The sequence below is a fragment of the Phyllobates terribilis genome, unplaced genomic scaffold (assembly GCF_046119375.1).
Source record: "Phyllobates terribilis strain yellow unplaced genomic scaffold, ASM4611937v1 Scaffold_2__4_contigs__length_985480577, whole genome shotgun sequence".
In the NCBI taxonomy this organism is placed as follows: Eukaryota; Metazoa; Chordata; class Amphibia; order Anura; family Dendrobatidae; genus Phyllobates; species Phyllobates terribilis.
In genome coordinates, this window is record NW_027362762.1 from 300,888,751 (window position 1) to 300,915,008 (window position 26,258).

Consider the following 26,258-nt stretch of genomic DNA (forward strand, 5'->3'; position numbering starts at 1 on the left):
GGCAATTATCAAGACACCCTCAATAAAGGAGTGGTTCTGCAGGTGGGGACCACAGACCACATCTCAGTACCAATGCTTTCTGGCTGATGTTTTGGTCACTTTTGAATGTTGGTTGTGCTTTCACACTCGTGGTAGCATGAGACGGACTCTACAACCCACAGAAGTTGCTCAGGTAGTGCAGCTCATCCAGGATGGCACATCAATGCGAGCTGTGTCAAGAAAGTTTGCTGTGTCTGTCAGCGTAGTGTCCAGAGACTGGAGGCACTACCCGGAGACAGGCCAGTACACCAGGAGATGTGGAGGGGGCCATAGGAGGGTAACAACCCAGCAGCAGGACCGCTACCTCCACCTTTGTGCAAGGAGAAAGAGGAGGAGCACTGCCAGAGCCCTGCAAAATGACCTCCAGCAGGCCACAAATGTGCATGTATCTGCACAAACTGTTAAAAACTGACTCCATGAGGGTGGTATGAGGGCCCGACGTCCACAGATGGGGGTTGTGCTAACAGCCCAACACCATGCAGGATGCTTGGCCTTTGCCACAGAACACCAGGATTGGCAAAGTTGCCACTGGTGCCCTGTACTCTTCACAGATGAAAGCAGGTTCACACTGAGCACATGTGACAGATGTGACAGAGTCTGGAGACGCCGTGGAGAGCGATCTGCTGCCTGTAACATCCTTCAGCTTGACCAGTTTGGCAGTGGGACAGTAATGGTGTGGGGTGACATTTCTTTGGAGGGCCACACAGCCCTCCATGTGCTCGCCAGAGGTAGCCTGACTGCCATTAGGTACCGAGATGAGATCCTCAGACCCCTTGTGAGACCATATGCTGGTGCTGTTGGCCCTGGGTTCCTCCTAATGCAGGACAATGCCAGACCTCATGTGGCTGGAGTGTGTCCGCATTTCCTGCAAGATGAAGGCATTGAAGCTATGGACTGGCCCGCCCGTTCCCCAGACCTGAATCAGATTGAGCACATCTGGGACATCATGTCTCGCTCCATCGACCAACGTCACGTTGCACCACAGACTGTCCAGGAGTAGGTGGATGCTTTAGTCCAGGTCTGGGAGGAGATCCCACAGGAGACCATCTGTAACCTCATTAGGAGCATGCCCAGGCTTTGAAGGGAGGTCATACAGGCACGTGGAGGCCACACACAATACTGAGCCTCATTTTGACTTGTTTTAAAGACTTTACATCAAAGTTGGATCAGCCTGTAGTGTGTTTCTCCACTTTAATTTTGGGGGTGACTCCAAATCCCGGCCTCCGTTGGTTAATAAATTTGATTTCCATTGATGATTTTTGTGTGATTTTGTTGTCAGTACATTCAACTTTGTACAGAACAAAGCATTCAATGAGAATATTTCATTCAGTCAGACCTAGGATGTGTTATTTGAGTGTTCCCTTTATTTTTTTGAGCAGTGTAGAAAGACACTGTGATGAGTAACACAGATCTTGCAGTGTACATAGATAACAATCAAGGTTACCTTGGTCTAGTACAGTGGTGCCACTACCTCAACGTGCATTTCGGCTGGCGTGCCTTCATCTGGGGGAGTCTCATGCACCATTTTTGTGCATGGTACATGTGGTTGCTTAAGCACCGTCATGACATTATGGATTATGTTTTATACATTTTTTTAGTATTTTTTCATAGTTTTATTTATTTGGTATAAGCTGTTAAAAAAGTCCAATTAATGTTGTATTCCTAATTTACTTTCAGTAATTCATGTGTGGCGCCACTGCGGGTTCAGTAGCCACAGAGGTACTGCATCTCACCCAGAGGTGTGGTATCTCACTCTCCGGTAAGGAAGGAGTACTGCCCGGGACCCTAACACCTGCATCCAACACTACACTACTTCTGACCAGCAGGAGGGGCAATATGCGCTGCTCCTCTGCTGAGCCCTGTCCCTGGTTGGAGTGGGGGGAACCAAAGTAGGGGGAACCATGTAGTGGGTGTGGGTGGAGGAAGAAGTTCAGGGGAGCTCAGTAAGAAGTGATATAAAATGGGATGGAACCATCTAGAAGGTGTGCAGTTCCAGTCAGAGAGTCAGAGGAGGAGTTGGGAGCTCTGCTCAGGGAAGCGCGGGCCTGAGTGAGGAGGCCCAGGAGAAGGAGAGGAGGAAGGAACGGGAGCAGAGAGAAGGCTCCAGGAGTAAAGAAGGGATCCCAGGGGTACGGGCAGTGCTGGAGGCCACCCGTACGCCCGAGTCTACCAGGCGGTGGAGGGATCGGGTCACAGAGGGGACCTGCCCGTAACTAGTGAGAATTACAATATTCAACTAGGTAACTGGAGGGTGCAGCATTTCATGTGCTGCAGCCACAAGCCACATCTATCTCACCAAAAAGGTGGCCATAGAGGACCCAGGGGACAGAGAAGATGTCGCCCGACAAGGTCCATGGTCACTGGATTGGGACACTGGGTGTGAGGTGCAGGGAGACGGCCAGAAGGAACATACAAAAGGGGGTCCCGTTATGTACTCCGGAGGTACCTGAGGGTTGGCTGAACCCCTCCCTGAGTAAGCACAGGACGACGTGGGAAGTTATGATCTGCAGCTGTAACCAGGAGCAAAGTGAGAACTGTGAGTAAATCCGGAAGACTGCACCCCACTGTCTCTGTGAATTATTACTGCTGCGCCATCACCCCCTGCACTACACTGTACCACAACTGCTACCTCAATATCTACAACATTTACACTGCCCTGGAGCTAAGCTCTGCCTGTGGAGAGCTGAACCAACTCTGCTGCGTCATCATCGGCTCCAGAGGTTCTGCACCGCAGCGTCAGCTCCCTTTAGCCACATACCACAGGTGGCGTCACGAACTGTATATAAGAACTTTAATTCCCCTGTTAATATCCCCTTTTATTGACCGCCCTGGATCACGGACCGGGTCACCGCCACTCCCCTAGCAACGACCGGCCCGGCACTGAGTACCCCACGGCCCAGGGGGTGCGTCACATGCTAAAATAAAGTGTTATAATTAGTGTTGAGCATTCCGATACTGAAATATCGGGTATTGGCCGATATTCGCGGTATCGGAATTCCGATACTTAATTCCGATACTTTTACAATATCGAATACCGGAATCGGAAGTTCCCATAATGCCTGCGCTCTGCAGTGTCTGTGAAGGATGACAAGCTGGATGGCAGCGCTCAGCTGAGATCCAGCCTGTCATCAGAATGCCATCCCAGCGTGAGAGAATTCTCCTGATTGTTTAAAAGCCGGCGGGCGGTAAAAAGCCGCCGGCTTTTAAACAATCACACAGCCCCATACTGCTTCCCCGCAGCCTCCCACCCCAATCCTCCGCTCCCCTCGCCACCTCCCATCCCAATTGTAAGTTAGGACCGGGCGGGGAGCGCAGCACCAAGGAGCGGGGAGCGAAGGACCCGGGCGGGGAAGCCGGCAGTGAAAAGACTTCACCGCCGGCTTTCCCGTTCTGTGCTGCGCTTTCCCGCCGGTTATTTCAAATGAACAGCTGAGGTATCAGGTGATGCCGATCAGCAGTTCATTTGAAGTCGCCGCGGTGCCCTCAGAGGGTTCATGTGAGTTCATGCTTGACTGCATGAACTCACATGAACTTTCCCACGGCCGCACAGGTCAGCCTCACCTCCCAGACCATCAGCCCGTCATGATTAGTGTGTGTGCGGGTGTCTGTGCGTGTGTGTGCGGTGTCTGTGCGATGTTTGTGGGTGTGTGCGGGTGTGCGCGGTGTCTGTGCGTGCAGGCAGACATAGGCCGATGTGACACTACTACTCCCATCGGCCTATGTCTGTCCCCCGTCCACTCGTGCCAGCAGGATCAGCTCGATGGGAGCAGTAGTTCCCATCAGCCTGATCCTGCTATTTAAATTGCCCTACTGTGCCCCAATAAATTTTAAATACATGTCATTGGTGGCCAGTGGTTACCTACAATAAATTAGTTCATACATTACCTGTCCCCGCCGATCGCCACCTAAAATAAAGTAAAAAATAAAAAACTACACCTATACTCACCTAGACACCTAATTCCCCGAAGCCATAGATCTCCTGTAATAAAATATAAAATAATAAACCACAACCTTATCCTTACCCCTCCGTAGTAGTCCACGAGTGTCCCACTATGATCTCCAGTTCAGAGCAGCCACATAGAATGTGACCGCTCTGAACCGCTGACGCCGCTAGAATGACGGGGCCGTAAGGGTTCACCGGAGTTCAGGCAGCGCTGCTCCGGTTAGCTCCTTTACGGCCCTGCTGTATCATGAGAAATTCCCACGGTACAGCACTGCCGTAAAAGAGGTCTCCGGAGCAGCGCTGACTGAATGCACTCCGGTGACCTCAGTCAGGGGCTCCCGCTGCCGGGAGCGGACGTGTTCCCGGCAGCGTGAGCTTACAGCAGCCATGCACAGCTGTCACCATCTCCAGATGTGACAGCTGTGCATGGGAGGTCAGCGCAGGAACGTGGACAGGTAACTATTTTTTTTTTTTAGTAAACTAAGAATTAAATAAAATGGTGTGTTTTATTTCAAATAAATTATTTTTTTCTGGGTGTAGTGTGTTTTTTCTTTTTAACACTTTGTAGGTTAGTAATGGGGGTGTCTTATAGACGCCCATCATTACTAACCTGGGCTTCATGGCAGCTGGCGCTGACATGAACCCCACCACTATTACCCCCTGCCACCGCACCAGGGCAGCGTGGAAGAGCGAGGCTAAGTGCCAGAATTGGCGCATCATATGGATGGGAGGGGGCCAATATTCATGGCATCCTTCCTGGGCTATTAATATCAGCCCCCAGCTGTCTGCCTAGCCTTTGCTAGCTATTAAAATAGGGGGGACCCCACGTTATTTTTTTGGGGGGGTTCCCCCATTTTAATAGCTAGTAAAGGCTAGGTATTCAGCGTGAGAATTCTGAGAAGCGCAGGCATGCTTGCACTCCTCAGTGTCTGGCTGTGACGGCATAAAGATGAGCCGAGGTCATGTCCAATGAACTCAGCTCACCTCATGCACGTCACTGACAGCGTGGGAGAATTCTCCTGCACTCAGCGCTTCAGCGTGAGAATTCTCCCACGCTGTCAGTGACATACATGAGGTGAGGTCATGTCCAATGAACTCAGCTCACCTCATGCACGTCACTGACAGCGTGGGAAAATTCTCACGCTGAAGCGCTGAGTGCAGGAGAATTCTCCCACGCTGTCAGTGACGTGCATGAGGTGAGCTGAGTTCATTGGATATGACCTCGGCTCATCTTTATGCCGTCACAGCCAGACACTGAGGAGTGCAAGCATGCCTGCGCTTCTCAGTGTCCGCGGGATGACAGGCTGGATGGCAGCGTTCTGCTGCGGTCCAGCCTGTCATCTCGATGTAGCAGAGCTGAAGCTGTCGTGGGAACCATGGAAAGGTAAGGATGATGTTGGTTTATTATTTTACTTTTATTGCAGGAGATCGTTGGCTTCAGCTGGAATGGGCGTGACTGTAAGTATGGTTTAATTTAGAACAATAAAGAATTGTGTGTTTATTTCAATTAAAGGATTTTATTCTGGGTGTTCGTGTTTTTTTTAACTTTGATTATGGGGTTAGTAATGGGGGTGTCTTATAGACGCCTCTCCATTACTAACCTGGGCTTGATGTCAGCTGGCATTATAAGCTGACATCAACCCCAACCCTATTACCCCACTGCCACCGCTACAGGGCAGTGGGAAGAGCGAGGCTAAGTGCCAGAATTGACGCATCCTATGGATGCGCCATTTCTGGGGCGGCTGACGGCTGGTGTTTCTAGCCTGGGAGGGGGCCAATATTCATGGCACCCTTCCTGGGCTATTAAAATCAGCCCCCAGCTGTCTGCCTAGCCTTTGCTAGCTATTAAATTAGGGGGGACCCCACGTTATTTTTTTTTGGGGGTTCCCCCATTTTAATAGCTAGTAAAGGCTAGGTATTCAGCTGGGGGCTGATATTAGTAGCCTGGGAAGCTCCGTGGGTATTACCCCCTTCCCAGGCTTGAAACATTTGCCCCAGCTGTCTGCTTAACCTCCGCTAGAGACTAAAATTAAGGGGAACCCCACGCCAATTTTTTTTTAAATAAATCCTTTATTTTAACACTAAATGACAAGTACAGTAATCAACACTGTCACTGTACTTCATATATATGTGACTGACATGTTTCTATCTAATCTATGTATGATTCTCTATTCTTTCTATTCTAAATTGTCGGGTACAGATGCTGAATTGCCGGACGGCTTTTTTAAAGAGACAGTGCATGAAAACACTAATATTTTTTTAAATAAATCCTTTACACTAAATGACAAGTTCTGTAAGCAACACTGTCACTGTACTTCATAGATATGTGACTGACATGTTTCTATCTATCTAATCTATGTGTGAAGCTCTATTCTGTCTGTTATAAATTGTCGGGTACCGCTGCTGAATTGCCGGCCGGCTTTTTTAAAGAGACGGTGCATGAAAACACTATTATTTTTTTAAATAAATCCTTTACACTAAATGACAAGTTCTGTAAGCAACACTGTCACTGTACTTCATATATATGTGACTGACATGTTTCTATCTATCTAATCTATGTGTGAAGCTCTATTCTTTCTGTTGTAAATTGTCGGGTACCGGTGTATGCGCTGATGAATTGCCGGCTTTTCATGTCATTCTATCTTATTCTTAGTTGTTTTACTTCATGTAGAATTAACCTACAAGGAAAGAAAGGGTTTATTTTCATTCCGATATTTGTGTCCCATTGACTTGCATTGGTTTCCGGTATCGGAATCGGCGATATCCGATACTTTTTGGGTATTGGCCCGATCCAATCCCATACGATATTTCCTGATATCGGAAGGTATCGCTCAACACTAGTTATAATGTATATCCCATTTTTATTAGACATGAGTGAATTGCTTTGCACAATCCAGGTCCATGGTCCAAGTCAGTGCTTTCTCGCCATAGACAGTAGCTGTGCAAATTTCCTTACTTCTGGGATCACAAGTTCAGCTTATGATTAGCTGGGCTGGCAATATGTCTCCAGTGCACCCCACAGGTGATGTCGCACCTTGCTGGGGAACAAGGGAGCACTGACCTGGACTATGAATCATGGATAGAATTATGCGAAGTGATCCACTAGTCTCTAATTTTCATATATAATATGTATACATTCAGGGATTCCAGAAGTTATCCTTTGTATGTATTTTTATTACTGTATTAGAGGTCCAGAGATTGTGGCTTTGGAACCCTGAGATTGGGGCTCAACAGCACCACTCTGAATGGATCAGAGGTGCACAAGCTCGGCCTCAGAACCTTTCATTGTCTTTCGGACTGCCAAGTACAGTGCTCAGCTGTTTCTGGCAGTGCCATAAACAATGAATGGAATGGAGGTTGAGCATGTGCACCTTTGTTCCATTCAAGAAGTTGCTGGAGACAGGGTTCCGGAACCCTGATCTCAGGATCACCCGGAGTTGCAATGATTGGAACCCCAGCAATCAGCATGTTATATCCTATCCATAGGATTGTTTTTTTGGGGGAATAACCTTTTAAGTATGTGTAGCACCCTGAGGATTCGGCTGCTACAGGGGTATTGCACCTCAACCCAGAGGTGTGGTATTCCACTCCCGGGTAAGGATGGAGTGTGGAACTGAGCCCAGAAAGCTGCATGCACTACACACATCCCATTTCCGAGGAGCAGACCAACGGTACTCCCACTTAGAGATGTGCAGGTACGACCGAGTCTGTTCCTGGCTGGAGTGGGAGGGGGGTGGTACATCCCAGTAGTGTAGGGGCAGATAGGGGGAGCAGCCTGGGTAAAGATAGGAGCTCATTGGGTGCTGGTCACCTGAGCTCACACATAGAGGGAGTATATAAGGTGGGCACCATCTAAGATCAGGGTCAGTCTGTCAGCCTTTTGTCAGAGCAGAGTAGAGGAAGAGGAGCAGAGCAGCCCCAGAGAGAGAGAGAGGAGAAAGGAAGAAAGACCCAGAGGGGGTGAAAGAAAAGGACTCTGAGAACCCAAAGTCCATCATCGGGTGAAGAGTTGGCAACTGGGTACCGGATCCCAAACTGGTGGGGGCTAAAGCACACCCTAGCCAGAGACCGGAGGCCGTGGGCAGGATCTGCCACGGCCACCCACCACATCCACCCTGAAGGCAAACCACATGTAGGGTCAGGGAACCCAAGGCCAAGGGTTTCCCAACAGAAGGCCCGAGGGAGCTGAACCTAGGTGGATCCCTGGTGGGGACGGCCAGAAGACAGGACAGGAAGGAGGGCTCAGGGTCACGCTCCGGACTTGCTTGGGGGTTGGCTGAATCCAGGACCTGGTGGACGCAGCACGGCTCGGGTGGTCACTTGAAGCTGGAGTGACCGGAACATCAGCAGTAAGTAAATACCCTAAACTGCACAACCCGACTCTGTCTTTAATTACCATCTATGCTGCACCACCACAACCCCCATCCTCTGCACCTGACCCCCTGAGGCTATACCCCACCCGTTGGGGGTTATACTATCAAAAGCTGCACCAGCACCATCAGCCTCAGCGGACCCTGCTGCAGCGGCGGCCGTAGTGACCGCAATACAACGGGTGGCGTAGTCGACATAAAGAACTTTATAACATCTGTAGGACTGCCACATACTCTGAGCTTGACACCCTGGGCACGGACCGGGTCACTGCCACTCGGCGACTACAACTCCCATCTGATCCGGCTCCGGGTATTCCCCTAAAGAATATGGCCCAGGGGGTGCGTCATATGCACTTTATATTTATAATGTTACAAGCCTCGATAACATACATTACACATGCATTTAAAGGGGTTTTCCCACGAACAGAGGTCATTTTAATCAATATTTTAATTAAAAGATCTTTGAATAATAACTTCCACAATTGGATGTTTAAAAAATGTTCCTGTGCTGAGATAATCTTATAAATGTGCCCCTGCTGTGTACTGTGTAATGGCTGTGTCTGACCATGCAGGATCATGGTCTGATCATACCACAGCTCCTGGGCAGGGGAGGAAGCACAAGAATATACAGACATGGCAGCATGGGATCACAGCTGATTCTTTTTGTGAGGCTAAATATTTCACTGACTGTTTTTAAGGAATGGGCATGGGAGGAAACAAAAGATTATACAGATATTACAATACAGGATCACAAATGATTCTTTTTTTGAGGTAAAACATTGCTTAAAAACAGGCAGTGAAATATTTCCTGCATGGTCAGATACAGCCATTACACTGCTCACAGCATGGGCACATTTATAAGATTATCTCAGCACAGGAACATTTTTTCAAACACATCCAATTGTGGAAATTAAAATTATTCTAAGATCTATTGATTAAAATGTACTTTTTTTGTGGGACAGCCCCTTTAAGGGGCATGGTCAATAGCCGGTTAACAGCATGTTTCTTCTTTAAATTGCCTCAGGCATATATAGGGTCTCAAGTTTTCTTATACTAGGTCTGGCCTCATTTAGTGTAACCTTATGACTTGTTGCTTGATGGATCCAGCTTCTTCTCAAAAAGTTTGTTCTCCTATCTTGCTCTCTGCTTCTGTTGCCTGCTTTGGTAGGAAAAGGGTGTAGGGATTCACTCTTAGATAGGCATTAGGTAGCGTTCACATAGGCAATGTGGTTTGGTTCAAACATGTGCAGTTATATTGCTTTCATAAAACTCTAAGGGATTTAAAAGCAAAAACCAAAACAGCCTCTTCTGGGCACAAAGGTTAAACAGGAAATAAACAGTTCATTGAACAGGCACATATATGTCAGTGAGGCTATGTGCCCACGTTGCGGAAATGAAGCATATTTTTTACGCTTCTCCCTGGCGGGAAAATCGCATGCGGATTTTACATGCGGTTTTCCCGCCAGGTAGAAGCGTTTGTGAGGCGTCTTCGCAGCGTCTTTGCATGCATTTCCGCATGCGGGTTATCAAGCACTTCTCCAAGTGATTTAAGCATCACTTGGAAAAGTGCTTGACAACTTGTTCACACTATATAAATCCATGCAACCGGCATGGATTTATATAGTGTGACCAAGTAATAGTTAAAAAAAAAGAATCAGAATGGTAAAAAATAAAAAAATAAAGTTTATACTCACCTTCCGATGCATTCTCTGCCCCGTCCGGAGTCTTGAGCGGCTCACGCTGTTGTGTGTAGGACCTTCGGTGACGTCATTGAATCATGTGATGGGTCACATGACTCAATGACGTGGCAGGTCCTTCACACAACAGCGCGACGGAGGGAAAACATCAGAAGATAAGTATAAACTTTATTTTATTCTTTTTTTTACAGGTTCTTTGGTACCCAGGTCTGGATGAGAGTCTCCTCTCCTCCAGACTTGGGTACCATCCGCACATTGATTCCGCATGTGGAAACGCAAAATTAATGAACATGCTGCGGATTTTTGACCGCAGCATATACGCTGCGGAAAAATCCGCAGCATGGGCATTGACATTGCGGAATGCCATTGGGGACCATGGGGTGCGGACATACATGCGTTTTACAAGCGTTTACGCTGCGGAAATTCCGCAGCATATACGCTTGTAATACGCAACGTGGGCACATAGCCTCAGGCTCACAGATTACAGTCATTTCTCTCAGAGCAAACTTTCCACACAGAAGAGGTACGGTCCTACTAGTCTTGGTATCACCTTCAGCCTGAGCTCCAGCAGCTTCCAGCGCCAAATAGGAGTGCTCATCTCTATGCACTATTCACACTGAACAGGCTGCAGCTTCCACATGTTACTCTGCAGCTCCAACACACAGACTGCTCAGCTCCCTTGTCTTTCTCCCAGCTACAGATCTCATTTTGGCAGGTCACTCACCAGCTTCAACACACTACACTCTACTCAACCCCATAGCACAGTGTTCCCAATGTTTTCAGGATTTCCTTAGTATTGCACAGGTGATGGAATTATTGCCTGTGCATGTGATATAATTATCATGACCTGTTGGTGGGCCTTGAGAACTGGAGTTGGGGGACCCTGCCCTAGCAGACTAAAGGCCCCGTCACACTAAGCGACGCTACAGCGATCCCGACAACAATACGACCTGTCAGGGATCGTTGCTGCGTCGCTATGTGGTTGCTGGTGAGATGTCAAACAGTCAGATCTTCCCAACGACGCAGCAACGATGCGGCGACCCGTAACGATCTGTATAACGATGCACGCCTATGTGTTTCTGTGTCTGAGTCGTCAACAAGGTCGTTGGTAAGGTGTCAAACACACCGATGCATGCTACCCAGCGGGGCTTCAACGATCAAAGAAATGTCCAGACCATTCCAACACGACCAGAGATCTCACAGCAGGGGCCTGGTTGCTGCTAAGTGTCAAACGTAGCGAGATCGCTGCTGAGGTCGCTGTTGCGTCACAAAACTTGCCCAAGGTGGTTCTTAGTCAAATCTAATCATGTGCATCTAATTAAGACTTGCAGCAGTGCTAAGATTTAACCCAGTCCTACCTAGCTTTGTTATAAGGGGTATTATGAATGAAATACACCATAATTTAAGCTTATAACCAGAACACAAGATTTAGGGTATGTGCACACGTTTCTGTCGCTTTTTTTTCTACACAGTTTTGTAAAAAAACTGAAGGATTTCATAGTACCAGCAAAGTGAATGAGAATCCTGAAGTCTCATGCATATGTTGCTTATTTTTTCCTTGCAGATTTGCAGCAGAGTTAAATCTGCAGCATGTCAATTCTTGAAGTGTTTTGTGACGCCTCTTCTCGGAAGCCCTTCTCTTTACCCTGGGAGATGGGGGACTCGGAGACGGGTCCTGTGATGGAGAAATGGGGTGCAGCCGTGGCCCGGACCCGCTCTGTGCTCAGGGCCGTCACATTAAAAAGGATGGTGTGGGCTTATCCGTGTTGAGTGGCTGATTACGACCACGCCACCTGTGGTACCTGGTGAAGGGCCGCCAGCGCTGCTGCAGTCCGCTGAGGCCCGGTGTTAGGGCAGCCGATGTTGTTACTACTCCCCACAGGCGGAGCAGGGCCTCAGGGCAGAGAGACAGGATGGAGGGGATAGTAGTAGAGGAGAACGGTTGCCGCGTCGTGCGGTGTAGCGCAGAATAAACAGTCCGGAGGCCATAGGGGTGAACTTCCAAGGCTTTACTCACATTAGAGATGGCAGTAGGAAGGCGACTCCCTGCTCCCCGCGGAGTCCTGCGGTCACCGGGGATGGGGATCCGACTACCGCCGAGCAAGTCCAGCGTTCAATTGGGACCCCACACCAGAGTGTTCCTGAACTACAGACCGTATCCTTTCCTGTCTGTGCGTGTAGATAGGCCAGGTCTCCCTCTGAACTCCTCTCAGAACAAGGGCACGGGTGGCAGCTCCGCTCCTTCCGATACCCGGTGGGATCCTCAGGGCCTACCGGGCTTTCCCGACCAGGACATGGAGTAGCAAGGTCGGGTGTCGGGGGCCGGTACCCCTCTTGCAGCCGGACTCCCTCTGAATATATCAGGTGGTGAGGACAGGTGGCATACGCCGCTCCGTCTGCATCCTCCCTGGGATCCATTTGCTGTGGAGCTACACTCCTAAGCTCCGGGCCTTTCTTGGTCCTGGTCCTCGACCGGGTTGAGACATTCCTTGTCTACAACCTGCCCCTTGTCCCTAGGCCAAGGTATGAGGGCTGTGTCTCCATCCGCTGCAGTCCCACACAGGATCCACTATCAGGGTGGGAGATCACAGTACTTGACCGCCAAAGACCATCAAAAGAGTAGACTAAAAAGGACCAAGAACCAAGATGGCTTTTTATTAAATATGAATTTTAAAGTGTCACTAAATTGTGAGTCCTCCACCCTCACCCACTAACTGGTTCCCCTAACTCTTGGTTCCCCAGTCTCCCTGTAACCAGGAGGGCAGCACCTAGTGCATACTAGCCTCCTCTGGTGGAGAAATGTGGTGTTGAATGTAAGGGTTGGGTCCCGACCATCGCGCTGTTCTTACCTCAGAGGAGGAACACTACACTCCATTAGAGAAGTGCAGCATCCCTGTAGCGGTCGAACCCTCAGGGGCGCCACAGTTTTTGTAGCAGGTTTCACCCAAACTAATGAGTGGGCAAAAATCCACATAAAAAATGCATGGAAAAAACATGCAAAAAAACTTGCGTACTTTACACAGCGTTTTTCCTGCCAACAAATTAGGATTTGCAGCAGAATTTTCAGCTGTAAATCCTAAATGTGTTCACATATCCTTAGGCCCGTTTCATGTGCTTGAACTGACTGCTGGGTCTCCAGTCTTGTTCTGACTGCCACATATTTACAGGGCGGATATTTCAGTCCGTGTTTGACGGATGTGTGAAACGGGCCTAAGGGTATGTGCACACTGAGTCTTTTTGCTGAATTTTTGGAGCAGAAACTGAGCTGAAACTCTCCAAATCCTCCTCAAAAACTTAAAAAACCCATGGAGTTTCCACTCTAAAAATTCAGCAAAGAATTCTGACCGAGTTGTAAAATAAGAGCAGTATTACACAATCAAATACACATCGTGATACAGATGTTCATGGATTTTTGGAATCTTTGACTGTTTATAAAACCTTTGTCAGTATAACGACAGATCTGCCAGACTTTTTTTATGGGTCAGTTAAAATAATCTGTATTTTACAGAAGAGAAGGGATGGTTTGCATCTCATTGTTTTAAGGTGATCTTGGTTGGACACAATCTTAAACAATCTGAACAAAAAATGTGCAGAATTTGGTCTGAATCCTTGACAGTTAAAGAGGTTTTTCAAAGTTAGAAAAACATGGCTGTTTTTTTTTCAAAAAGAGCGTCGTCACACTTGTCCACACACTATTACTGCAACTGAGCCTCACTTATATCTATGGAACCAAACTGCGATAGCTAATATAACTGATGGATAGGTGTTCCACCGTTTTTGGAAGAAAGCGGGCATGATTTTCTAATCTTGGTCAATCCTATTAAGGTGGATGTAATGTTTTGACTACACTATTACGAATGCTATATCCAGTCTCTTTCTTATAATTCAAACATCAGTCTAAAAGGAGAATCTACCAAGCTAACGTAATCAAGAAGCCTTTACCTCCATGGAGACAAAGATTCCTCCCCTGAGTGCCTCTCAGTGTGCATACATGATAACATCTGCCGCAATAGTCTGTATGCAAATGACAGCCCTAACAGCCACTGTACATATCTATAAAATACACCAAGCATGAAGATGGCCCATTTTTTTGCTAAAGTACTGTGTTTAGCATGCAATGCACAAAGCTATCCAGAGTTTATTTCTCAGGTTGTGGGCATGAATGTTCAGCTGAAGCACACACTCTTGAGACATGGAGATTCAATCTTTTTAATGAGTTTGTATCTCATCACAGGTTTTCTTTTACAATGGCCATCAAGGCGAAATATACCCCTACTAAATAAAATGGTGTTCTTTGTCTTTGGAATGTATGTTTGTTCCTAAAGAATTTTTCTTTAAAGGGAACCTGTCACGTCCTAGTTACTATCACAGCCCCCATTGGTTTGTTAGTGATGCAATGTGCATCACTAACAAGCTATTTTCATGAAAATCGATGGTAGTATAATGATTTTATAACGTTTTATATAGTTTGTCCTACCTGCTCGTATTCAGTCGTAGGGGTGTGATTCTCAGATTCAATCATGGGCGGTCGCGCGTTCAGTCAGTGCTGGTTTAGCCCATGACATTTGAATACTGCTCCCGGCAAGCACTATGTTTGTGGGGCGCATGCGCATTTGCACACGTTGGGAGCCACAGATACATTGACTGCGCACGCGTCGGGAGCCACAGGTCACAGCATGTACGCACTGAAGCTGGTAATCACACAGCCTCAGTGCGCACGCGCTGGACCAGCGGCCCGACGTGTGCAAATGCGCATGCACCCCACAAACATAGAGCTTGCCAAGAGCAGTATTCAAATGTCATGGGCTAAACCAGCACTGACTGAATGTGGCGCCTGCCCATGACTGAATGTGAGAATCACACCCCTATGACTGAATTCGTGCAGGTAGGACAAAGTATATAAAACATTATAAAATCGTTATACCACCACCAATTTTAATGAAAACAACTTGTTAGTGATGCACATTGCTTCACTAACAAAGCAATGGGAGCAGTGTACATAGCAACTAGGACGTGACAGGTTCCCTATAAGGAATGAATGATCTTAAAATAAAAACAAAACAAAACCAGGGCATACTCACCTTCCTGCATGCCCCCGATCCAGTAAGGGCCGTTCTGGACATCTGTGCCAGCCCTAGAAGGGATACCTGCTCCACTTAGAAGTCAGAGGACTGATACAGTTTGTGATCGTCTTCAGCGGTCAGTTGACTAAAATAACACATTGCATGTTTCTCTAATACTGCACTCTTCTAGTCCCCTTACTGCTGCAGACAATCATAGGATGCAGCAGTCCTCTGACTCTGAACAAAGCAGACATAGCTTCTGGAGCTGGTGCAGAACTCTAGGACGGCCTGCGTTTGCGCTGGGGTGCAATGGAATGTGAAAATGCCGCTGTATGGCAACACTCCAGAGCAGGGGCGGACACAGACTGTAGTGGGCCCCTGTGCAAGAATTTTTTTGGGGCTCCCCCCCCTGCCCTTCATAGGGGGCATGAAGGGCCCCCCCCCCCGTGCATCTCTCATCCCCCCGTGCATCTCTGATTCCACCCACTCCTAGTTAATTAATTGTATTTAAAAAAACTAAAACTTGTTATACTTACCCCCAGGGCCGGCTCCAGGTTTTTGTGGGCTCCGGGCGACAGAGTTTCAGTGGGCCCCTTTAACACATACCATGATTCATGATGCACAGATACCACAGAGAAATATATATATATATATACAGTACAGACCAAAAGTTTGGACACACCTTCTCATTTAAAGATTTTTCTGTATTTTCATGACTATGAAAATTGTACATTCACACTGAAGGCATCAAAACTATGAATTACCACATGTGGAATTATATACTTAACAAAAAAGTGTGAAACTACTGAAAATATGTCTTATATTCTAGGTTCTTCAAAGTAGCCACCTTTTGCTTTGATGACTGCTTTGCACACTCTTGGCATTCTCTTGATGAGCTTCAAGAGGTAGTCACCGGAAATGGTCTTCCAACAATCTTGAAGGAGTTCCCAGAGATGCTTAGCACTTGTTGGCCCTTTTGCCTTCACTCTGCGGTCCAACTCACCCCAAACCATCTCGATTGGATTCAGGTCTGGTGACTGTGGAGGCCAGGTCATCTGGCGTAGCACCACATCACTCTCCTTCTTGGTCAAATAGCCCTTACACAGCCTGGAGGTGTGTTTGGGGTCATTGTCCTGTTGAAAAATAAATGATGGTGCACCTAAACACAAACCGAATAGAATAGCATGCCGCTGCAAGATGCTGTGGTAGCCATGCTGGTTCAGTATGCCTTCAATTTTGAATAAATCCCCAACAGTGTCACCAGCAAAGCACCCCCACACCATCACACCTCCTCCTCCATGCTTCACGGTGGGAACCAGGCATGTAAAGTCCATCCGTTCACCTTTTCTGCGTCGCACAAAGACACGGTGGTTGGAACCAAAGATCTCAAATTTGGACTCATCAGACCAAAGCACAGATTTCCACTGGTGTAGTGTCCATTTCTTGTGTTCTTTAGCCCAAACAAGTCTCTTCTGATTGTTGCCTGTCATTAGCAGTGGTTTCCTAGCAGCTATTTTACCATGAAGGCCTGCTGCACAAAGTCTCCTCTTAACAGTTGTTGTAGAGATGTGTCTGTTGCTAGAACTCTGTGTGGCATTGACCTGGTCTCTAATCTGAGCTGCTGTTAACCTGCGATTTCTGAGACTGGTGACTCGGATAAACTTATCCTCAGAAGCAGAGGTAACTCTTGGTCTTCCTTTCCTGGGGCGGTCCTCATGTGAGACAGTTTCTTTGTAGCGCTTGATGGTTTTTGCAACTGCACTTGGGGACACTTTCAAAGTTTTCCCAATTTTTCGGACTGACTGACCTTCATTTCTTAAAGTAATGATGGCCACTCGTTTTTCTTTACTTAGCTGCTTTTTTCTTGCCATAATACAAATTCTAACAGTCTATTCAGTAGGACTATCAGCTGTGTATCCACCTGACTTCTGCACAACACAACTGATGGTCCCAACCCCATTTATAAGGCAAGAAATCCCACTTATTAAACCTGACAGGGCACACCTGTGAGGTGAAAACCATTTCCGGTGACTACCTCTTGAAGCTCATCAAGAGAATGCCAAGAATGTGCAAAGCAGTCATCAAAGCAAAAGGTGGCCAATTTAAAGAACCTAGAATATAAGACATATTTTCAGTTGTTTCACACTTTTTTGTTAAGTATATAATTCCACATGTGTTAATTCATAGTTTTGATGCCTTCAGTGTGAATTTATAATTTTCATAGTCATGAAAATGCAGAAAAATCTTTAAATGAGAAGGTGTGTCCAAACTTTTAGTCTGTACTGTATATATATATATATATATATATATATATATATATAGTACAAGGCCAAGGATTTCACTTACTACATTACATGAGCGATATCTATTGTAAATTCTACAATAGCTCAGAAACCGGCGAATCCTCACAACGCACAGTGCAGACCGGACAGTATAGTCTTCCATACAGTATTATGGGCACCATATAATGCTCCATACAGGATACTGACCCCCTTATAATGCTCCATACAGGATACTGACCCCCTTATAATGCTCCATACAGGATACTCGTCCCCATATAATGCTTCATACAGGATACTGGTCCCCATATAACGCTCCATACAGGATACTGGTTCCCATATAACACTGCATACAGAATACTGGCCCCCATATAATGCTCCATACAGAATACTGTCCCCCATATAACGCTCCATACAGAATACTGACCCCCATATACACTCCATACAGAATATTGGCTCCCATATAACGCTCCATGCAGGCTGTTCCCCCCTTATAATGCCCCATTACACGAGCGATATCTATTGTAAATTCTACAATAGCTCAGAAACCGGCGAATCCTCACAGCGCACAGTGCAGACCGGACAATATAGTCCTCCATACAGTATTATGGGTACCATATAATGCTCCATACAGGATACTGACCCCCTTATAATGCTCCATACAGGATACTGGTCCCCATATAATGCTCCATACAGGATACTGGTCCCCATATAGCGCTCCATACAGGATACTGTCCCCCATATAATGCTCCATACAGAATACTGACCCCCATATAACACTCCATACAGAATACTGGCCCCCATATAACGCTCCATACAGAATACTGTCCCCCATATAACGCTCCATACAGAATACTGACCCCCATATACACTCCATACGGAATATTGGTCCCCATATAACGCTCCATGCAGGCTGTTCCCCCATTATAATGCCCCATGCAGGATGACACCCTCCTTTTAATGCCCTATGCAGGATGTCACCTCTACCCCCCATAAAATGCCCCATGCAGGATGTCACCTCTCCTCCCCCATATAATGCCCCTTGCAGGATGTCACTTCCACCCTTTATAATGACCCATGCAGTATATCAGACCACCCCCTCCCTTATAATGCCCCATGCAGGAGGTCACACCCCCCCTCCTTATAATGCCCCATGCAGTATGTCACACACCCACCCTCCTTATAATGCCCCATGCAGGATGTCAATTCCCCCCCCTCTTATAATGCCCCATGCAGGATGTCACACCCCCCACCCCCAAATAATGCCCCATGCAGGATGTCAAGTCCCCCCTCCCCCTCTTATAATGCCCCATGCAGGATGTCACACCCCCTCCCTTATAATGCCCCATGCAGGATGTCACACCCCCGATATAATGCCCCATGCAGTATGTCACCCCCCCATATAATGCCCCATGCAGTATGTCACCCCCCCATATAATGCCCCATGCAGGATGTCACCCCCCCTTATAATGCCTCATGCAGGATGTCACCCCCCCATATAATGCCCCATGCGGTATGTCACCCCCCCATATAATGCCCCATGCAGTATGTCATCCTCCCCATATAATGCCCCATGCAGGATGTCACCCCCCCTTATAATGCCCCATGCAGGATGTCACCCACCCTTATAATGCCCCATGCAGGATGTCACCCCCCCATATAATGCCCCATGCGGTATGTCACCCCTCCCATATAATGCCCCATGCGGTATGTCACCCCTCCCATATAATGCCCCATGCAGGATGTCATGCCCACTTTCCCCACCATATAATGCCCCATGCAGGATGTCACGCCCACTCTCCCCCCACCATATAATGCCCCATGCCCCCATACATAAAAAAAAAAAAAATCAAATACTCACCTCACTTCTTACCTGATGCTGATCCGGACTCCACAGCATCGCCCGCGTTTTCCCGCTGTGACAGCTCAGGAGAGATCGCGCGCGGTGTAAACATATCACCGCGCCCTCTGACCTGAGACGTCACAGTCAGAGGACGCGGAAGACGCTGCGGAGGCACGGGGAGGGGTAAGTATTGTGCCGGTGCCGTCACATGACCGGAGATGTCCCTGCGCTCAGCATGGGGCCGGGGGCCCATGCTGAGAGCAGGGACATCTCCGGTCATGTGACGGCGGCGGGTCATGTGACGGCGGGGGGTCCTGCGGGGGGGGCCCGATGAGGAGACGCACAAGAGGGGGGCCCCAACGGGGCTCCGAGGGGGCCCCGACAGCCCGGGCTCCATGCAGGAGTCAGGGCAGTCATGCCCTGATGGCGGCCCTGCTGGAGGCTGGAGGGGCCCCCTCTCCCTCGGGGGCCCCCGTTCAATGAACCGGCTGCACGGGCGGTAGATCCGTCCCTGCTCGAGAGGTCGGTTCCATCTTTTCAAGCAATGCCGGCTCCGTTCGGAAGACAGAGGAACGCTGCAGCCTGTGATTGGTTACACTGGCAAGTTTACTAGAAGAGCAAATAATTAGAAAAACATCTAATTACATGATTTTGTAGTCAATTGACCATTGAGGCCAATCTCAGGCTGCAGCGAGCCTCTTACAGGTGTTTCTCACAAAATAAGAATATCGTCAAAAAGTTAATTCATTTCAGTTCTTCAAAACAAAAAGTGAAACTCATATATTATATAGAGTCATTACAAACAGAGTGATCTATTTCAAGTGTTTATTTCTGTTAAGTAGTTCTCCACTAGTTCTCCACTAGTTAGGGGTTGGTCCCCTTTGCGGCCTGATCCCTCCACGTTCCTGCAGATTCGGGCACACGAGTGGCTTCCGCACTCACCGTGCCCCTGGGATCCCCTCACTCTTGGAGCCTTCCTCTGCTCCCTCCCTCTTCAGCCAATCCTCCTGGGCCTCTCTGTCTAGGCCCTCGTCTCTGGGCAGAGCTCCTACAGAGCTCCTGCTCCCACACTCTCTCCTCAGATTGTCCTCTGACTGGACTCTCTCTCCCAAGATGGCAAGGGTACACTCTCCTCCTCCACCACCCTGTGAACATGAAGAGTGTACCAGCTCCGCTCTCCTCTGTGCCTAGTGTAGGTGACCGTGTCACCAGGGTATAGATCCCGCACCGGATGTCTCTGCTGTAAATGGGACTCCACGTCCCGCCGGTTCATGAAGAGGTCCGTGCCAAGTTGGGGCTCCTGGATAAAACCCCATCCTCCTTCCAGGTCGAACTTTGAGATGGACCAGGTGAAGGTTCAGGCTGTGCAGGAATGGCCTAGGCCTATTGGTTTGAAATCTATACAGAGATTTTTGGGTTTTGCCAATTATTACAGGAAATTCATTAACAATTTTTCTGTAATTGTTAAGCCTCTAACCGATCTCACCAGGAAAGGTGCGAATACGGTCCAGTGGACTACTGAGGCCATTTAAGCATTTAAGTATCTCAAAGAGAGGTTCAGTTCTGCCCCTATCCTTATGCAGCCTGATGAGACCAAGCCTTTTTTTGGTCGAGGTCGATGCTTCATCGGTGGGGGTCAGAGCAGTTTTGTCTCAGGAGAACAGGGATAGAGTACATCCTTGTGCCTTCTTTTCGAAAAAAATTTCGGAAACCGAACGGAATTATTATGTTGGAAATCGGGAGTTGCTGGCTATTGGAGGAAAATGTCTGCAAGTGGGTAGCTAACTGGCTAAAGGATAGAAGGCAGAGGGTGGTTATAAATGGAATATACTCAGATTGGGTAAGCGTCACTAGTGGGGTACCACAGGGGTCTATACTAGGCCCAATGTTATTTAATATCTTTATTAACGACATAGTCAACGGGATAAATAGTAAAATATCAATATTTGCAGATGACACAAAGTTATGTAAAACAATTAATACAAAAGAGGACAGTGCAGACCTACAGAGGGATTTGGATAAGCTGGGTAGGTGGAGCATTAAATGGCAAATGAGGTTTAACAAGGAGAAATGTAAGGTCATACATATGGGAAGGAAAAATGGAAGTCACCAGTACTCATTGAATGGGAAATCATTGGGGAATTCAGAGATGGAGAAGGACTTGGGCATCTTGATTGATAGCAAACTAAATTGGAGTGCCCAAAGTCAGGCCGCTGCTGTAAGGGCAAACAGGGTAATGGGATGTATCAGAAGAGGTATAGCTGCAAAGGATGAGAACATTGTTCTTCCACTGTACAAAGCACTGGTCAGACCACACTTGGAATACTGTGCTCAGTTATGGGCCCCAATATATAGAAAGGATATAAATGAGCTTGAAAAGGTACAAAGGAGGGCAACAAAATTAATAAAGGGAATGGAGGGACTGCAATACCCAGAGAGGTTGGCAAAACTAGGACTATTCAGCCTGGAAAAGAGAAGGTTGAGGGGGGACATAATAAATGTGTACAAATATGTTAGGGGACAGTATAGAGATCTTGCCCGGGATTTGTTCAAAAGGAGGGATATTACGGTAACAAGAGGGCACTCACTAAGACTGGAAGAGAAAAGGTTTCAGCACCAGCATAGGAAGGGGTTCTTTACGGTAAGATCAGTGAGAATATGGAATTCACTGAGTGAGGAGACGGTAATGTCAGATTCACTACACCAGTTCAAGCGGGGACTGGATGCATTTCTAGATACCAGGCAGATTTCAGCATATACTTAAAAATAAAATAAAATAGTAGGTTGATACAGGGATTTATTCTGACTGCTGGTTTCAGAGTCGGGAGGGAATTTTTCCTCAGGTGAAGATTGGCTAAATCATTTGGGGTTTTTGCCCTCCTCTGGATCAACTTTAGCAATTACAGAACTAACAGGTCGAACTTGATGGACGCAAGTCTTTATTCGGCTTTACAAACTATGTTAAGAGTTGGTTCCACAGGCAGAGCTTAGCTGCAGGGCAGTAAGTGGTGATTTTATAGATGTTGCTGTGCAGTGTAGTGCAGGGGATGATGCAGATAATAATTCTAGGACACAGTGTGGTGCAGTCTTCAAGGTTTACTCACAGTTGTTGAACTACAGGTTACCAGGACCAGGGTAACCTCCCACGCTGTCCTGTGTTTACCAAGGCAGGGGTTCAGCAAACTCCCAGGTGCTTCAGGAGTACATAACGGGACCCCATTCTGTGTGCCTTCCTCGGTCGTCTTCCTGCGCTGGCTCTCACCCTCCTGCCCTGAGCCTCACAACCAGTGTCCCAAGCCGGTAACCTAGGATTTTGACGGGCAACCTGCAGTCCCCTGAATCCTGTGTGGCTACCTTTTTAGCGATGTAGTTGCGGCTGTGAGCAGCTGCACCCTGAAAGTGCAGATGCCTCCGGTTTCTAGCTGAGCCTTGTAGTTCTCCACTAGTTAGGGGCCGGTCCCCTTTGCGGCCTGATCCCTCCACATTCCTGCAGATTCGGGCGCATGGGTGGCTTCCGCACTCGCCGTGCCCCTGGGATCCCCTCACTCCGGGAGCCTTCCTCTGCTCCCTTCCTCTTCAGCCAGTCCTCCTGGGCCTCTCTGTCTAGGCCCTCTTCTCTGGGCAGAGCTCCTACAGAGCTCCTGCTCCCACACTCTCTCCTCAGACTGTCCTCTGACTGGACTCTCTCTTCCAAGATGGCTCCCCTTTTTATACTCCTACTGAAGTGCTCCCCTGTGCTTCTTCTTCCACCCACACCCACTACATGGTTCCACCCTCCAGTTAGGGACCAGGGACTGTGCTCTCCCTTAGGAGCAATCTCACCCTTCCCTCTGAAATGGGGTGTAATGGATGCAAGTGTGTGGGTCCCGGGTAGTACTCCATCCTTACCTGAGAGTGAGATACCACACCTCTGGGTGAGATGCAGTACCTCTATTGCGACTGAACCCGCAGGGTCGCCACACATACATGTCTTACATTTATTTTTCTAAATTGGACAATCCCTTTAAAATGCAACATTCCACTGATTACGCATATAAGATCAGAAATGAAGTCTGAAGTGTGAAAAAAATAAATCAGGTCCAACATACAATCTTAGGACAAAGTGTAGGTATAAAGAAAGAACCTAAGCATAAGTCTTACTTCTGTTAAAGTAGATTTCAGATTTGTAAAATCAAAATTAATGAAATCATGAACAACTCTCACATTTAAAGTGGCATAAAAAGTTTTATGTTCTGGATATAGACTTACATGATGGGGGAAATTACCATTTTAGATATTTTTTAAATAATATAATACTTACAAGTGCTTTTTACTCTGCCCCCTCCCCTGTATTATCTGACAAACATATAAATATTTAGTTTGAAAATGCAATAGGAGACATCTTGCAACAGAAGATACTTTTTTACAGAACTCTGAATGTTTATTCACTAAAACAAACATAATTGTGAAAAGGTCATTAACTTTTAAGGTCATTTCCTGCATCAAGTTTTATATTAGGGAGAGATAATGATGTGTTGTAAGATATTGTAACATTTTGGAATGGTAAAAGCGTTGTCTTGCCAGGTGCTAATGATCTAATTACATATTTTGGACAGCTTTTTTGGTATCTTTGAATAGAATATTTGTATTCTTCTATAAATGTGTCTAATTTAAAGCAAATAATTCAAATATTGTCAAGAAAATAAGGCTGTATTTTACTGTTTACCAGCAATTTTCTGTCTTCACGTATTTAACTTTAAGGATCTCCACACACATCTATTTATATAAAATTGTAATTAAATTGGCAGATATGGAGAAACAGATTGCATTTAACTGTTGGAAACACTGTAAGTATCGTCTCAGATTTGAGCTGAAAATCCATATCACAGGCCTCCTACTGTAGTTGTCTGTTGTGTCGATTATGCTGATGTAGTCATAGGGTGTACAGAAGTAATAGTCTCACTGGTCCCTGTTGTCTGACATGACATGAGAAGCTGTTACAATAGTTTCTTCAGGGCTGCCACCAGGAATTTCAGGACCCCACACTGGCAAAATTTTTGGGCCCTCTTGTGACTCCGCCCAGGCTCCACCCCAGCTTCGCCTCCACCCGTCCAACTTTCCACAGTCCCACCACACATGGAAAAACTCCACTTCTGCACCACGTCCTCACCAATCACACATTAACAGTTCCCATTTAACACCATATCACATACATAGCCATCAGCTTTTGTTTTGTCCAAAAGATTTTTTAAGCCGCCACATGTGTCACATACATTTTTTTATATGACCAATAATGCCACATATAAGGGACAAATATCGTCACATCATGGCCAGACCAGCCCACATATTACCACCACATAGTAACCGAATAATACCACATACAAGGAATAAATACCGTCAGACCAAGACCAGATCACATATTACCACCACATAGTGACCGAATATTACAATACTGATCATTACTAAAAAAACACAATACTAAGTGCCATTATACGCAGAAGCTCGTATAAAGTGTCAATGTACAGGTAATACAGTGATCACTAATGACTTTATACACAGGAGCTCTGTATATAGTGTCAGTGTGTAAGAGACTCAGGGTAGTAGTTATGGCGAGGGACTGATGTGTTCCCATACCCTGGTCCCATGACAAAGATAAATGTCCCAAATCTCCTGTGTTGTGTGTGTGGTGCAGAACACTCACATTTTGATTGCAGCTCCCTGTTGTCTTCGGTTCTTTCACCTCAGGAACCGTCGCACACACATTTAGGGACTTCCATTCCATTTTATAAAAAAGAACTTTACTAGAACACTTGTAATCATCTTCATACAGCATACAGCATTGATCACACACTATTCCAGGGTTACCGTTTGATACACCGCACATATTGATGTTCACTGTCCGTTTGTCCTGAGCTGTCCCTTCCATAGCGGACGTTCCTGGTCTATGAGACCCTCGCAGTTTTAAGAATCCCATACTGACTATTTCCTGTCCGACTTCCCCTTCAATGAAGGCTTTTGGACACACACCTCACTGTGAATCCTGTGGACCGTAGGTCCCGAACGTACGGAAATGTCTGTTTCAAAGTATCTGAATACGGGTCCTTTTCTGCTGGACAGATCGTGCCAACGGTGCCCCCTGGACCACCAACTGTTATCACCTTACATCTCTCTCTCTTCTTCTAGAACTGCCTGCAACCAGGAAACGTCTCTGTGCTTCACTGAATCTGCTCCTCCCACACTGAGCAGCTCACAAACCCCTTAACTCTTTCCTAACCTGCAACTATATCTGCTTTAATCTATAGTGCCCCCACTTAGCCTTACTCTTCTACTATTCTAATACCCCATCTGCACTAACCTATACTGACCCTATAACTGACACATCAGGCAATTGATAATAACGCATGTTTACATTTAAGACAGGATATAGTATTATGTGTATATATACAGACAAGGTGCATGACCAGGTCCTGGTCACCCTCTTACATTTCCTCCCTCCTTAAACATGGTCGTCCCGACCATGAAAGCACCTGTAAAGACACCAATGCACATTTTAAAATTTCAAACACAGTTTTATATATAAAATACACAATATTTCAACACGTTGTCATCAATCTTCGACCTCGGTCCCACTCGGTTGGGACCCTGGAACATGGAGTTCAAGTTCTTTTAAATATGAGTCCGTCGGACTCCGGTCGACTTGCTCCTGGGACCCCCCAAAAAAATGTCCACCACAGGCCCGCTGGCCAACAACTCCTGCTCCGACAGTCCTGAAGCAGTGACCCGGCTCGATCTTTGGGTCGTCCTGACAGTTTGTCCCCCTCCCTCCTTTTACTGAGTATGGTCCCGTTGAGGGCCATGAACCGCTTGACAGTTCTTATACTAGGACACAGTCCATGAAGCAGTTGCACACAGTCCCGTAGTTAACCCTTTTAGGGTTCAGTCCCGTAATCCAGCAGGGGAATGCGCAAACGTGCGCAACAAAACTTGGAGAGGGGGGATAACACACAAAGTCACACTCGGCCATCCGGCCAGCACCATTGCTCCA